Source organism: Sorex fumeus, unplaced genomic scaffold (assembly GCF_029834395.1).
Source record: "Sorex fumeus unplaced genomic scaffold, SorFum_2.1 ptg000008l, whole genome shotgun sequence".
Lineage (NCBI taxonomy): Eukaryota > Metazoa > Chordata > Mammalia > Eulipotyphla > Soricidae > Sorex > Sorex fumeus.
This window is the reverse complement of record NW_026606065.1, coordinates 31,775,312-31,788,690: the sequence shown is the minus strand read 5'-3', so window position 1 is coordinate 31,788,690 and position 13,379 is coordinate 31,775,312.

The window sequence follows — 13,379 nt, the reverse complement described above, 5'->3', positions numbered from 1 at the left end:
GGGGACCTATGAAAACTCATGAATATTGTCGAACACTGCCTAGATTTTGCATTCTTTTTTTTTAAATTTTAATGTAGGAGTATTGCTATTTATTCAGCCATTGATTAGGCTGATTGAATTGGGTGTGAACTCCACCTTACTTTTTTCTTTTCTTTTTTATAAATTTATTTATTGAATCACCGTGAAAGCAGTTACAAAGATTTCGAGTTTAAGTCTAGTGATGAAACACCCGTGCCTTCACCAGTGCCCATTTTCCACCATCAAAACCCCCAGTATAACTCCTACCCCACACCCGCACCCTAACTGTGAGGCAGATGATTTCCACATTATGCTCTCTCTACTTTGATGATACTTGATATTTTGACACCAGACTCGCCATTATTATTTGGGATTTTACCCCAAGACTCAGAGCTGCCAAAAAGGCACCATTAGACAATTTGTTTTCTATTGCTGGTTATGAATAACATATGATGTCGCGTGGCAACAGTAGTGGCTGTGCGATTTTGGAATTCTGAAATTTTAATAATTAAATCTGGAGAGATTTCTACCAAAACCTGCTGGGTTCCGAGATTTGTTCCTGAGTCTCTGGGATCATGGCTGTTAAGCAGCTTGATCAGGAGCCAGAGAGACCACTCATGGGTGGCTACCCAGGGTCTTGTTTGGGAGGGGAGGAAAGGGTCCATTCCACCCCCATCCCATGAGGCCCCACGTGCCTTGTCACTGCGGTTCCAAACCTGACTGTCCAATAGGCTCTGCATTCCTCCTCCCTTCTAATTGCTTTGTTCTCTATTCTGCATAGCTTGTATCTTCTTTTCAACACATTAGGTATATAACCAGAGAGTATCCCGCCCCCACAGCAAAGCCTGGCAAGCTACCCAGGATGTATTTGATATGCCAAACACAGTAACAAGTCTCACAATGGAGTTACTGGGCCCAATCAAGCAAATGGATGAACAACGGGAGGACAGTGCTACAGTGCTACTTTGTTACTTATGCATCCCTCCCCAAGAAGACATGTTTTTGAATTTTCTTCTTTAATAGATCCCCAATGCCCAGAACACTGCCTGGCACATAGTCTATACTAAGTAAATGTCTGTTTAGTTGAATGAAGGAGAACAAATGAATGAGCAGACAAAGTCAGTATGGGAAGAATTGTAAAACTTATCATGACAAGGTGATGTTCACTCATCTTTAGCTGACAAATGCCAGTCCTCTCTCCTGCCCACCAGCTCTCTCTTCTGAGCTCTAGCCATGTGTCCAAAAATTTGATTTCACCCAGAAATTTACCACAGTGACCGATGTCCCTGTTTTGGATGAGCTGTCATGTGACCTGTTCTTAAAGTTCCCATGGGTGATCATCTCTTCTCCCCAAGAAAGTCCTGCTTTTATGTGAAAGATATTCACTGTGGGTAGAGGCTGGAGTTTGTTGTAAGGTTCTGGCACTTATCCATAGAGTTGTAAGGTCTGGAGTTGGATATACTGTCTCCCTGATCCGTTATTGCAGATCACATGCATTAGGAAAAGGCTTTTTTTTTTTTGAAATTTACATTTAAAAATATTTTTAAATATATAAGTAAAAATAAATTATACATTTAAAGCAAATTCTAAAGAACACCATTTTTTGTCTAAATCGAGAGAACACAAACTGTTTCACAAAGTATTACCAGTATGAGGTGCTGCTAATTTTTATGTGTCCTTGAACGCATAAACTTCATTTATTGTGGGAGAGTTTGTTTGCAGCAGATGTTTTAGTTGGGACTTGCTCTTCAAGCCTGTGGTCTCTCTTGAACATGTATCATACTTGCTTGTCTCTGTTTCTTTGCTTGCTTATTTCTACTCTAGAGAAGCCTGTGTTGTCTCTCAAACACGTACTTTTATTTCTCCTTTGTTTATAATTTTGAATTTGTTTGGGGACCACAACTGGCTGTACTCAAGGCTTGCTACTGACTCTGAGCTCAGGTTTCACTCTTGGCAGGTTTGCACACCATCTGGTATGCTGGGGATCGAATCTGGGTTGACTGCATGCAAGGCAAATGCCCTACACAATGAATTATTCCTCTGGCTCTGGTACTTTTCTATTTATCTCCCCTCACATCTTTCTAAATAAGTTTCAATAAAACCTGTCTTGCTCCACACACACAAAAAAGTGTTAACTTACTGTTAGAAGAGAACTCTAGGCAAAGTAGTGTTAGGGTTAAGATGCTTGTCTTGCACTTGACTGACCTCCGTTTGATTCCTAGCACCACATACTTAGCCCAAAAGTAGTGATCCCTGAGCACAAAGCCAGGAGTAAACCCTGAGCACTGCCAGCCCACACCACTACTACAATTCCCCTCCCAAGCCAAAAAAAAAAAAAACAAAGAGAGAGAGAGAGAGAGAGAGAGAGAGAGAGAGAGAGAGAGAGAGAGAGAGAGAAAGAAAAACTATATTTTCTCAAAAATGTTGGGAAAATTACAGATATGTAGAGCATTTAAAAAATTTTCCAACGTTCTTGAGAAATTACAGTTTTAGTATACTATAGTCTTCAGAAAGGGGTAGAGGAAGTTGTTTTGGGAAATAGAACAGAACAGGAAGTGGGTTGCAGCTCCCCCCTTTTCAGCTGGACCCACTCTCACCCCACAATCAACTTTCTGTACATGAAGTCCCCAAGTCTTTTCTTGTCTACAAAGCAATTTGGTGGTTTCTGCAGAATATTGTTCTGTCTATAAAGAAAATGAGAGAAACACAATGTTCCCTTCAAAATGGTTGCCCTTGACACTAACTCAGGATCTCTAAGTCCAGCATTTTATCACAGAGTATCTCTTTTTTTGAAGATTCTAAATGTGACATTTCTGTGGGAATACAACTTACATCAATTTTCCTTTTGTAAGAAAATAAAACATGGATAAGATTTTTCAGAAGGTGATAGCTGTTTTTGGTTGGATGTAGAGTTAAGTAAACAGTTAAGACAGTGGAGCTTCTCCTAAGATGATTTAATAAAGCTCATTAATGTTGTTGATTTACATAGCTGACCCGAATAGAGCAGAAAATCCATCTCTGCACTGCAGTAATGTGTCAAGGAAAAGATACTGATATATCAAATGTACTGCCAACCTTACATTTTAATTTGAAATGTAATGAAACTTGTTAAGACAAAGACCTCCAGGAGAGAAATATTAGAAGATGTGGAAATATTTTACATTTATTTTCATTTATTTCTAACCCAGGTAAAGTACTTGCTTATGATCATCAGGAGAGGATTAATAATAGCATTTTTGCCATTATGGAGAAGGAAACCAGGGTTGGTTTTTTGTTTTTTGAAATTATAGATCAGAACTATTAAATCAATCCAAATAAAAGCCAATGAGTACTTAGAGCAGGGCTCTGGCTCTGAGTAAACATTCCGTTGTCTCCATCAGCCACAGACACAGTAATGAATCAGCAAGAAAGCATTTGACCCAGTAAAATTCACTCCTGTATCTAAACGGTGATTCATGCCATTCGGAGCCTCGGAGCACAAACCACTTGGATATTTTCTAGTTTATGCTTCCATGCTCAATTCTTTCCATCTTCATTTACTATGTAATGATCTAAGAGGTCAAACAGTCTTCTTGATAGGTGTGATTTTTGCGCAAGATCTCTTTGGATGTAGGGACATGCCCCAGGGGTAGAATGTCTGCTTTGCATGCATGACACCCCAAGTTTTATCATTGGTACAGCCTCACATTGCCACCAAATGTAATCCCTGGCTCTGCTGGAGTAATCTTTGGCACCACATTTGGATGTAGAATCTCAAGCATAATATAACAGCACAAATTACAAAGGGTAGAGAAGCACACACACACACACACACACACAAACACACACACAGATCTCTTGTCTTCCCTTCAGTTTTATGAGATAAGTAAGTGGTTTGGTGGGGTTCACACCTGGTAGTATTCAGGGCTTACTCCTGGCTCTTCACTTAGGAATCTTAGAAATCACTCCTGGTGGGACTTTGGGATACATATATGTGTGTTTGTGTGTGTATGTATATATATATGTTTATGAATACATATATAAAATATGCATATACAAATATATACATATAAAAGTATGCATATAAAATTTACATATACTATATATTTTTTATTGTAGTAGTTCCTGTTAATTTACAGCTTGGCTGTGACATTAATAGAAGTTATAAATGATAAGTTATAAATGTGACATTAATAGAAGTTATAAATGATAATAAAATAATTGGCGGGCTGGAGTGATAGCACAACAGGTAGGGCATTTGCTTTGCATGTGGCCGACCCGGGTTCGAGCCCCGGCATCCCATATGATCCCCTGAGCACTGCCAGGAGTAATTATTCTTGAGTGCAAAGCCAGGAGTAACCCCTGAGCATTGCTGAGTGTGACCCAAAAAGGAAATAATAATAATAATAATAATTGGCAATTTCTATTAAGCATTTATTTGTATATCATCAGGAGATAAAGTATTTTCTATCTATCATTTCTTTAAAAAATATATAGGGTTCACCCTGGCTGAATTCAGGGAGCCTGGGACCATTCCCAGAATGCTCTCAGAAGGAATCAATACTGGACATGCAGTGCTAGGGACTTAACTCATGGCCTCGTGCATATTAGGCAGATGCTCCCTCACTTGAACTCTCTCCCTAGCCAACACACAAGCCCTTTTTAACTCTCCCAACGTTCCTAATGGACAGGGCTACCACTCCCATGGTATCAGTGAGAAATCCCAGCCACCAGACCACTAGGCGAAGTCACGTGCGAGTTAGTGAAGGAGAGAGGATTTGAAGTTGAGAACTGATAGGAGGCTATACTCTGATATCATCCCATGGAGCTTTATCATAAATAACATCATAGCAGGTCACATGTGATCATTGGAAACTGCACAAGAATGTTTTGGGAAATGAGGGTTCAGGTCAAAGATGGGCACCAAACTCATAATCCCATGAGCAAGATATTCCATGTGTCCAAGCCTCCCTTTGCCCCTGTGTAACCTGAACTAAATCACTCCAGGCCAGGAAATAGGCATCCCTTCCACCTGTGCCCTCTGTCACCTGACTATGACATCTTTTCCCTCTATCTCCTTGGAGCCTGGACCCCTGCCACCTGTGCAGGCCATTACGAAGCTCAGCTCACTCTATACAATGTGCTCAGGAAATCCTGTGCAAAGCTGAGGTTATCCTGAGCCCATGATTGTGAGCCCTCAACAACAGCATGAGGATGAGTCCTGGGAAGGATCTTAAAATTGTAGCAAGAAGCATCACTTGTAGGACCTATATTTCTTTAGATTTGCATTTTCCAAGCACAACATCAATATTCATATGAGTTACCCCCAAACTGGAGGATAAAATTATACCCATTTATATCTCACTGGACCTCTCAGTGTCTTTAGTATGCAAATTTCTGCGCATGTAATGTAGAATGTAATGGTTTCCAAACCTAAAAGAGTCTCCTCTTTGATTTTCCCAGATTCTCTTGCAGGACGAATATTTAGCTGGAGGAAGAATTGGAAAAATGTTGAACTGGAGTGGCACCAATTAAGAAGTGGGTAGTCAAAACTGCAGATTGTTTCCTTGGGGAATAAGGTAATGGGACTAACCTCGGGCCTCTGTTCCTTTGTAGAGCTGGAACCTGAGCTTTTGAAGGAAGCAGCAGCCTGGCCCAGATTGTACAACAGAACTGGATTGTTCCTAGAACTCTAGAAGTGAAAGCTGATTCATGGATTTATCTTATCAATCTCCTGGGATATGGCAACATTACTCACCAGTTCTGAGGCTATTAGGACAGCGCAAAGAAATCTCCGCTGCAAATGCATATGGGTCAGAGGCTTGAGAAAGGTGAAAGAAAATTATGACAAGATTTACAGAAGACTAGAAGAGTCAGAGAAGAAATAAAGAGATTAAGTAGAAGGATAAAGTCTATGACAAATCCCTGTTAATATCCGCCCATCCCAATCTGAAGATATTAGCTAAAAAGACATGTCTGGCTGAGCAGGTTGTATACTGCACAACTCCAACATGCAAAATGGAGACCACAGAATACTGACTTTGACCTTAATAATGTCCTGGACAGATGCCAAGCAAATAAACCCTTTGTTCACTGCAGTGACTATGGACATTAACCTCAGTGAGAAGTACACAAACCAAAAATGTATTCTCACAAAGGATTATGTTGGTCTGCAGTGCTGTTACTAACTTTGTATATTAAACTGAGTTTGTAAAGTTAGTGACAAAGACTTAAACACCCTAACAGCAAAAACAAACAAAAACCACACACACACACACACACACACAAAATGAATCCAAAATGCCTGAAAGCAGGATCTAAGAAATTTAATGACCAACTTTTAAATAGAAAAGACCTTCAGAATATTTTAAGAAACTGTCCATATCTCCCTTTTCCCAAGACCATTTCTTCCCTTATGGCTTGGCTCTAAGTGAACAAGAGAACACACTAAAATGACACCTGCCAACTACCTACCTAAATATGTCAGTTGAATAAGCCCCTTTGAGCAAGTTTCAGATTGAGTAGTGAGTACAGAGCCACAGAGAGGCTGTATCTTAAATCTGGGTTTCTTGCCCACCTCAGCAGCTGGTTTCTTTGGTAAAAAAGGATGAAGTTTTCCACTCTCTAATGCCTCAGTTTCTCAGTGTGCAGAATAAAAACCAAAAAAAAAATGACCCCCCAGATGGAGCACGAATGTGAAGTGATAAATTAATTATCGCAAAGTGCTTTTCAAAGGAGAGTGTGCAATGAATGTTTAATAATAATCTTTTCAATATTGAAGACATAAAGATAAATTAGGCAGTCCCTTTGTCTCTTCTGAGAACAAAGATAGAATCTGCATTTAGGTGTCAGTTAGTCTAATTAGAGCAATAAGTAGTCATTAGTTGATTCAGTATGAAAAATGTGTTTAATTGCCCTTTTGGTAAAACTACCCTTTTCTAGATGTTGGGGGAATCCTTTGGCTTTGCTGTTTTCAATAACAGAAATTTCTTTCAAAGGAAGCTACTGATTCCTCACCAAAAGGTAATTTCTTCATTCGATTTAAGTGGGAAAACTTGAGAATAGAGAATTGTATAAGAACGGCCCCAAGGATTTGTTCAGTGTTGTAATATAACTCCAAGTATATATAAAGCAAAGTTATAAATGCTTAATTATGTTAAAAATAACTTTAAGATGAAAATAGATTAAAAATATCATCTGTGCTTCTTAGTCAGGGACCCAGCAAATTGAGAGCTTGAAAAATTACTTTTGGAATATACAGCTCCTTTGGGATGGAACCCATGAAGGAAGCCTTTGTCTGCAGCAAAGAGGGGTGGTTTTGAAAGGGAGAGGCTAATTTTGCCAAAGTGTCTCATGTATGTGGATGGTTTTCTGTTCATTGATAGTGAGTTTTTCCTGTCCATAGATACAAATGTTTATGACTCTAAATAAACATCCCTCACATGATTCTACACAACTGTGAATTTTTTAATGTCACTTCTGTTGAGACCAAAGCCAATTTTTTAACTTTTGAGTGGAGTAGTCACCGTCTCGTTTCTGGCTGCTGTAATTCAGGGACCGGGTGGATGGAATGTTTTGTACAGGGAGGAGACAGTGGGTGGAGGGCAGGGGCGGGGAGGGGAGAGAGAGAGAGAGAGAGAGAGAGAGAGAGAGACAGAGACAGAGACAGAGACAGAGACACAGAGACACAGAGACAGAGAGAAGGTGGGAGGCAAACATAGCTCTGACACAAACTCTGATACCCCAAGAGAACCCACACTGAGATGGTGATGAACCCCCAAACGTCCAGAGGGCTACAATATTTTCTGTTTTTAATAAAAGCCCAGAATTGTCTTTCTATTTCTTGGCCCTCAAACAAGGGCCTAAAATCTAGATGAACAGTAAGATTTCTTCTGGCCCGAGGATCCGTGATTGTAATCTCACCCTAATTGTCTCAGGACTGGACTGCTTTGCAAAATAAAATAATTACATTTGTAAGTGATCAGGCCTGTTGGAGAAGCTGGCGCTGGCACTCCCCGGGTTGGGAACAGAGTGTGTGGGCATCAGCTCGGGGGATACGGGGTGGAGGAAAAGCTGAACCACAAAGCAAAAAACGGAGTTGAAAAAGAACAATTCTCATTTTGTTTCTCTGAAATGGAGAGACCTGCCCCCGGAGTTCAAGATTATAATGACTCAGTAGATATTTAAATATGGTAATTTCTTCCCTTTTTTTCCCCCTAAAGCCTTTCAAATGCATCTATAAAGCGTTGAGATTTGAAAGATCTGAGATGTTAAAGAAAGAACACGGTGACATGAGACCAAAATGATGTAAGGTGATGACATCAGCCTCGGAAGGCTGTGGCTAAGGTGAACTTCTTTCTCCCTCAGATCCAGATGGAAAGCAAAATAATTGCCCAATTCTGGTAAAGAGTATACCCATGACATGATCCCTCTTCTGTGGCAGATAAAACAAAGCCAGATGCTTTCTCTTGGCACAAATCATTTTTAAAATAGAGATACAATGTTTTATTATAAAACATCAACACATGTTCTTGGAAGAAAACTCTGGACATTTAGTATATGTTTGAAAATGTTATTTATCGAAAACAGACACTCCCCCCCCCAAGATATAAGTGGATGAGATGATTCTACAAATTAACCGGAAATTAGGCAGCAGTGTTTTAAATTTTGTGATGTGGGACTTAAAGAAACATCTAGAAGTTCGAGGAAAGCCTTGAGACTATTGACAGAGGAAAAGGGACCAGTGGAGCAAGTCCTGGGTTTAAAGACAGAAACCACAGCCCTAAGGGAGAGAGCAAGTCAGGGCAAAGAGAGAAGAATTAAGGACGGCTATGGAGGGCAAATTCTCTACGTGTCACTCAGAAAGGAACAAACCGAATGAGCTAGTGAACACAACAAAAACAAACTCCTGGGCTCAAGGACAAAACGGCGGCTAGCCCAAAGAAGGGACCCAGGTGCAGTTACCCTTTGGTCCAAAGGGATCCATTGCATGTGGAAGGTTGGAAAGGAGATTTTGGGTGGTGAAAAAAATTCAGCATAGGCAGATGTCGACTTCTAAGGCTAAGTACTGAAACCCACAAGATGTTATAAACAAGCATTGCTTCCATCTTTAAAATTTTTACCTAAGTCGGAGGGATAGTACAGTGGGTAGGGCACTTTTCTTGCATGTGGCCAAATTGGGTTCTATCCCTAACATCTCATATGGTCCCCTGAGCCCTCTAGAAGTGATTCATGAGCAGAAAGCCAAGAATAAGCCCTGAGCACATCTAGTTGTGGTCCTCAAACAAATTATCTTAAAGAGAAACAAGAGTTGAATGTAACCACTAATCAACTAGAGGCCAAAGCAACTGAGTAAGTCTCTTCCACATGAAGGTCTTCCAGCGAGTTCTCACTGGAGTTTGACTCTTGTGCTTGAAGCACACTGCCTCAGAGACCACATGCCACTCATCCTTCCACTCGTTTGCAAATCTCTGCCCAAAAGACTTTTACTTTTCTTTTTTTTAGGGCCTCGAGCAAGTTTATTTTTTATTAAAGAACTGTGATTTACAAAGCTGTTGATAGTTAAGTTTTAGGCATGTAACATTTCAACCCCAAGTCCACCACCAGTGTCATCTTCCCTCCACCAATGTTCACAATTTCCCTCTCCACCTCAACCTTCATCCCACCCATCTGTCAACTTGATGGGCACAACAATAACAAAGTTCCAGTGGTTGCAACTTAGATCTCATGTTTTCACTTTTGTTGAGTATGTGTTTGGGATGTATGACTCTACTACTCACTCATGTCACTAGAATAGCGGGAGCCCTGATGACTGACCCATTACTTTCGGTTCTTTTCTTCCCCTTGATTTCTTTCCTTCTCTGTCCTCCTCTCTAAACACTGAGGCCCAGGGTGATCTAGGCATCCCATCTTTACTACAATATACTTCCTCATCCAGTATTTTTATACCACAGATAAGTGATATCATCCTGTGTTTGTCTTTCTTCTGACTCACTTTACTGAATGCATCTTCCACTTCCAGCCAGGTGGCAGCAAATTGCATGATTTCATCATTCCTTGGAGTTGCATAGTATTCCATTGTATATATGTACCAGATCTTCAAAATCCATCCATTTGTTGTTGGACACCTAGGTTGACTCCATATCTTATATATTGTACCGAGTGCAACAATAAATAATAGTGTGCATATATCCTTTTGAGAGAGTGCTCCTATGCTCTGGGTGTAGATGCCCCAAAGTGGGATTTCTGGTTCGTATAGTTCAACTGTAAGTTTTCCACAGGGGTTGTACCAGACACATTGCCACCAGCAGTGGATAAGAGTTCCTTTTACACCACATCCTTGCCAACACAGATTTTTTTCCTACTATTTTTGATATGTTACATTCTCACCAGTACGAAGTGGTACCTTATGGACATCTTGATTTGGATTTCTCTGATGGTAAGTGATGCTCAGCATTTTTTCATATGCCTACTGGCCATCCACCTCTCTTCCTCTGAGAAGTGTCTATTCATTTCCTCTCCCCATCTTGTTCAGGGTTTTTGATTTGTTATTTGTGAGTGCTTCATATATCCTGATGTCAAACACTAGAGGACTCTTTCCAGAGTGCATGTTTTGTCTACAGTCTCTCCACTTCAAGCATCCCCGCACCTGTGTTTGACTCCCTCTACCATGTTCTACCATCCTTTTAATTATTTTTAATCCTTCTGGTTTACCAAGTATATTTTCTGTTACATTTAGAGCCAGGTGGCATAGTGGTAAGAAAAACAAACTCTAAAGCCCTCCTAGGGGGGACAGGTGGCAAATAAATTACACCACTGACTAGTTGTGTGGTCTTGGAAATGTTCCTTCATCACCCAGAAACTTTGCTCATCTGTAAGCTTGGGAGATGATAGCAGATGTTTTGTATGTTGCGTCCAACACAAAGAAATTACTATGTAAATTCTTAATAAATAAATTATTTCACCTTCCCCACCCCACCCCCCAAGACTGTGGGCACTCCAGAGAACAGCATTTGGTAGAGGAAAGAAATTTTCCAGAGATTGATGTTTTCACTGGAATGTAGAATTTAGGGTTTAGGTTTGAAAGGGTAGTGTGCCCACATGTCACTCTCCTGCCATCAAGAACCCTCATGGGCCAGAGAAACCTGGGCAAAGGATCTTTAAGGGTTGGCTCAAGAGTTCTCAGCAGAGCCAGCCCTTCCTCAAGGCCTAGCCAAGATATCCTGGACTCACGGAGACTTCTAGGTGATTGTGGCCCTGAGAACTGAACAGAGAGCGCTATTGAGACCACGTTGCCAGCAAAGCTGAAGACTCTGAAAAGGCACGAATATAGAGTGTCACATGAAAGATATTGAGTTCACTGTGATGAATAAGGGCCGAGGAATAAAAAAGGAGAGATTGCCCTGGGTCAGTGTTTCCCCAAATGGATCTCTCCAGAAAACTCTACCAGTTAGAGATTTTTGTAGTAATTTTGTAGTAGACCCATGTCTATAGACTCAATTCTCTAATGTGACAAACTCTATAAAGCCTGTTTCTGGAAACTAACAGAGCACACTCTCAGATCACAAGTTTTGAGAAATCCTTGGTATAAGTGCCAGTCTAACTTTTCTAAACTTATTTGGCTGTGGAACCATTTCTTCAGGGACATTTGAAGATGAATGTCTAGAGAGTTCACTTGGGGTTCCTTGGAGTCAGGCCTGTGTTTCCATTATCTTTCTATCTTGCATGTCTGGGGGCAAATAGATAGCAGGTATCTGCTAAATGCCATTCAGTGGATCTCAGTCAGGTGGCAATTCTGGGAGAAATCGAGAAACTGAGTCTGGAGTGGGAGCACTAAAAAGCATTTCTTCAAGAGCATTATACTGTAGAAAGTCAAGACCAGTTGATTTGATGTGCTGAGAAAGAGCACAATGGGTAAGATGCATCTGACTTGGGTTGGATCTCTGGTGTCCCATATGGTCCCCTAAGAATCACCAGGATGGATCCCTGAACACAGTGCCAGTAGTAATCTCTGAGCACAGCCAGGTATGATGCAAAAACAAAACAAAGACCAATTGCATTTGTTTGGATACAAGCTTGGTCAGAGTTGCTTACAACACAACATAACTTTTCTGTTCCCTACATGATAGCAATCCTAGCTATCACTCATAGTTGATAAGTGTCTTGTCTTGTCCATGACCTCACACACTCCTGTCATCCCAGGATCTCATTCAAGGTTGCCTGTTTGCTCATCCCTCCTCCTCCTAGCCCTTCTAAGCCCTTTAAAGGTAAAAGGTAAAGGTAAAGGCCCTCCCGTTGATCGTCGATTTGCTCGAGCGGGCCCAAAGTCTACATTGGAGACTTTGTTGTTACTGTGTCTGGCATATCGAATACTCTTGGTAGCTTGCCAGGCTCTCCAAGAGGGGCGGAGGAATCGAACTCGGGTCGGCCATGTTGGCCGCTTGTAAGGCGAACGCCCAAGCCCTTTAAAAAATAAACTATTCCCAATTCAGTTAAGTCCTTTTCTTGGGATTTGAACTGTCTACAGAACACCTGTCACTGTCACTGTACTCCAGTGTTCATCAATTTGCTCGAGTGGACCCAGTAACATTTCCATTGTGAGACTTGTTGTTACTGTGTTTGGCATATGAATATGTCACAGGCAGCCTGTCAGGCTTTGCTGTGCAGGCAAGATACTCTAGGTAGCTTGCCGGGCTCTCCGAGAGGGGCGGAGGAATCGAACATGGGTTGGCTAGGCCGGCCACATGCTATCGCTACAGAACATCAAAAAAAAAAAATCAAATACCAGCCCCACATTGTTGGGTGTCACTAAATTTCTCCTTCCAATCAGTGGTTTTCACATGTGACTTTCCTGGCTGTGAGGCTCTTAAAGAAGTGTGTATCCTCTTCAACGCCTGGCTTATGTCTCAAACCAGATTTCCTACTCATTCATATTGCATATGGCACCATATTGCCATCCTCTCACACTGTATTCATGTATTATTGACAGCTCAGGAGTTAGGTACTGTAAAAAACATTTGTATTGTATCAACAAAAAAAGTGGAAAAAAATTCCACAGGATGTTTACATTTGAGTGGAGAAAATGAAAAATAAACAAGGAACATCCAGGAGCTTATCCATTATGACTAAAGGGGTCAGCTGGTGTGGGAAGCAAAGAGGGACAGAGAATGAAAAGTGGATAACCTTCGGTTCCATCCTTACTGGACCCCCTTCTAGCTTTACCCCTGTGGTGAGGAGATGGGCAGAAGGTGATAGAAGGGGAAAACTCTCAAGTAATCCAACAGAATGCCAGTCACTTGTAGCATTTCTTTTTTTTTTTTCTTTTTTGGATCACACCCAACAGTGCTCAGGGGTTACTCCTGGCTCTACACTTAGGAATTACA